The 3,790-nt window shown below is 34.8% G+C and overlaps 1 long non-coding RNA gene across 4 annotated transcripts in view; it reads left to right on the top strand.

Annotated features, from left to right (window-relative positions):
- Nucleotides 1-337: 337 nt before the first annotated feature.
- The window catches only part of LOC106883779 (uncharacterized), a 375,832-nt gene continuing 372,379 nt past the window's right edge, over nt 338-3,790 (top strand). For all 4 annotated transcript variants that reach the window (XR_008265360.1, XR_008265359.1, XR_001411157.2 and 1 more), the window contains exon 1: nt 338-508. This is a non-coding gene — a long non-coding RNA (uncharacterized LOC106883779). The remainder of the gene's footprint in view (nt 509-3,790) is intronic.

Here is a 3,790-nt window from a genome sequence, read left to right as displayed (position 1 = left end):
TATATATACACGCTCACAGACAGCATATACATACGTATATATAAATATGTAATATCACTATTACAATCAGCCATGTAATCTCGATTTTCTTTTCATAGTTAAGTAGCTTAATTCTAGTTGTTATTTAGCATACCTTTGCGTGTGTGTTTCCGTGTGTCTGCTTCTATGTTTCTGTTTGTGTCGATGTGCGCATTTGTATTAATCTGCCTCTAAGCAGTCTGACGATTGTTTATAATCAAGGCAATCCTATATTAATGTCATTTCTTCCTATCACACACACACACACACACACACACACACACACACACACACACACACACGCGCGCGCGCGCGCACACACATATGTATATATATACTGGGTGAATATGTTCAGATATTTAATACAAACTTCCATATATTTAATCACGAATGTAAGTGAACAAAAGATTCGCAACGAATGACAGAGCTACGGTAGACGCCTTTTCCTATTTTTCGCAAGAAACATTTGTCAAACAACAATGAACCGAAGGTATGTCTTGAATTTCCTCTATTTTTGTTTCGCCAAATGAAAACCACCAACACCTTCGTGCATACAGTTATTGATGTGCTACCGAACGCTTACACCTACCCTCACTCATACATTTCTGTGCTCGTGTATATATCTATAACTTTACGTGTATGCATACATGCATACACACACACACACACACACATATGTATTCATGTGTGTGTGTGTGTGTGTGTGTGTGTGTGTGTATTTTTGAGTGTGTGTATATATATTACACGCCGTATATTCACTCTAGGATCTTGCGGAAAATGTATACATACACAAACACACACATACCACTAAGTATTTTATGGAATTACTTAAGAAATAAATTTTACAGTACAAAAGGGAGAACGGACGACGCATTCATGCTAGTCATTGAACGTGAATGAGCTTTAGTACGAACGAAATATTTTTGACGATTGCTTCGCATTAGCAATACTGACTGGTCTAGAACGGTTATCAGTTTGAAAACAGGCGTTCAAAAATTAATACATCCTGCCTGTCGATTCTATCAAATTAAAAAAAACGTAAAAGGAAATGCATTTTAATAAATACTAATTATATAATCATTAAATTTGCATGAGTATTCTTTGGAGACGCCCTGCATATGAAGACTTCTAATATCGATACCACTGCTTATATCAGTTCCTAAATTTATTTCAAAGACAACAATCACTATTTCAAGTACAGAAATTATGCAACTTAGATCAGTTGCAGAGACGTAATCTATAAAAGTGTATAAGAAATTTTATAAGTAATATATTGGTTTGCCACGAGGAAAACTGAAACATTATTGGCAATAAACTTAGAGTGTCAAAGTATCAAGTAGATATAATAGAAGTATTGGAAATCAAGAGAGAGGAAATATCCCAAGAGGACGTGTGGAAGACAGCTGCTAAAGAGAAAGAGCGAGGCTGCGAGAGAAAGATAATCATCTAGCTATATCAAAGCGATGTTTCAAGCGTTGTCTACAAAATTGGTCAAAGACTGTTTCTCAGTATCATGAAAAGTTTTCTGCGCTTCAGAGACAACAAAAACCGAGTTTCTCAATCCTGTAGTCCGTCTCTAATTTCTCCTACCATTCCTCCTTTAATATCGCTGAAGTTGCTTTTGAAATCATGCAAAACCATGATTCTCCCGTTTCTCGGCTTAGTCGAGATCAACAGGTAATCTACCGCTTGAACATATCTATCCTATACAGTATCAATAGTCTGCTTGCTTGCTTTCCGATAAATCAGCCCTCAAAAATACACGAACACAGGAAAAACTCCCAAACACTTGACCCAGAAGTGCTTTTACAGCTCAAAATCCATCCACCATAATATCACGTTCAAACCTCGTTTATATCACCACATATCATCATAACTCATTCGTACCGCTAGATATTTATTCTTCGCTATTACACTAACATAACATCTCACACTCGCATACAATATTACTCAAACAATTAAATTTACAATCGATCATACATTCAAATTCATATACTTAAAATGACTCGTACTCAGTTCATATGTACGAGTCTTCACTACACGCTCTAATACTTATCACGTTTATTTCCCATAGTACATGTTCGATTCTACTGTTGAAAAGCACCACATATACTCACATACGTTCTGTCATTCCTGGATGCATCATTTGTGACTCAATGTTGATTTCTATTTCTTTCGACATTTTTACCCATCATGAGAGGTGACAAGTTCCCAAAACGTAGATTTTTCCCCTCCTAATACATTCACAGTGAAATCATTTTTGTTGCTTTCGTTTTACATTGTTTCTGGAAACACTTCTTACATACAAGCAAATATATGTGCATTTATGTCTGAATGTATGCATATGTGTGTGTGTGTATGTATGTATGTATGTATGTATGTATACATATATGCATGCATTTACGTGTGTGTCTGTGTGTATGTGTATATATTATCGCATTCCCTTCTTGGTTTTCCGAATATGATTTACATGGTTTGTCATCTTAAAGACATTTAATATGCTCATAAATTAATTTAGTAGACTTGGTCTATCAGCTACCAACAATGAAACACTGAAACAGGTGAACAATCATATAGTCTACTATCTAAATATGACATCTTGTGATACAATTGACAATTTATGGTCCAAGGACTTTGAATATAGACAGACGGGGGCGCAATGATGAGAAAAAGGGAGTGAATTAATAGGAAGAAAGTTGTATACAAAACCGCAAAAAAGGAAACAAATAAGCAAATTATACATACGTACATACATACATACATACATACATACATATATATATATATATATATATATATATATATATATATATATACACACACATATATATATATATATATACATATATACATGCATATGCGTATGTTTATTAGGGCGTGTAAAATTACTACAGGTGACATTCTATTTCACACTGTATTATCTACCCCCATTTATATATGTTTATGCTAGAATATTTATTTGTATATTTATTCTGTATATATGTGTGTATGCGAGTATGTGTGTATATTTAGTTATTTGAAGTCTTTCTTAACGATGCATCTCGAAGCGAATTTACCGATGTAAAATAGCGACATTTGCTTAGAAATATATTGGTTGGCGTGGTGGAAGGATAACCGCCATGCAGGACTCGAACAATTTTCGGTAGAATCCTGCTTTACGCACGACATATAATCTCTCATAACTTTTTTTTTTTTTTGTTATTTTCAGAAAAAAATTATTAATTTGCGTTCTACAAACGGTAGTGGGTAGGACTACGGAAAAAGAAATATTTTTGTGATTTAAGGCGTACTAAGCTGTTATCTTTAGCAGATCTCCCGACCATCGCTTACTGTACTAGGTTGTTTGTCACTCTGACGTATTGGATGTTTTTCAATATCTTTCTCCCAATAAAGGCGGCGAGCTGGTAGGAACGTTAGCGCGCCGAGCGAAATGCTATAGTGGTATTTCGTCTGCCGTTACGTTCTGAGTTCAAATTCCGCCGATGTCGACTTTTAAGGAATGTTGAATTTAGCTTAATTAATTTGTGTCGCGAGATACGCCTAGGCGTCCATTGCAAAAGAAGATGAAATAGTGCTTACGGCGGCTACCCGTAACAAAAGCGGATCTATTTTAAAACGGGGGCGCCAGTTTTCATTTATGTTTTATGTAGTGTTTTTGGTACGGAAAGACTTTCAAACTTCGTATACTTATCTATTTTGTCTTATAGAACAGAAAAATATTTTTGTATTCGAATTTATTTCATGTAAAAAATTGTCTTATTTCGATAATTTC

The sequence above is a fragment of the Octopus bimaculoides genome, chromosome 13 (genome assembly GCF_001194135.2).
Source record: "Octopus bimaculoides isolate UCB-OBI-ISO-001 chromosome 13, ASM119413v2, whole genome shotgun sequence".
Lineage (NCBI taxonomy): Eukaryota > Metazoa > Mollusca > Cephalopoda > Octopoda > Octopodidae > Octopus > Octopus bimaculoides.
Note: the sequence above shows the minus strand (reverse complement) of the source record. Positions and strands in the feature narration are given on the sequence as shown.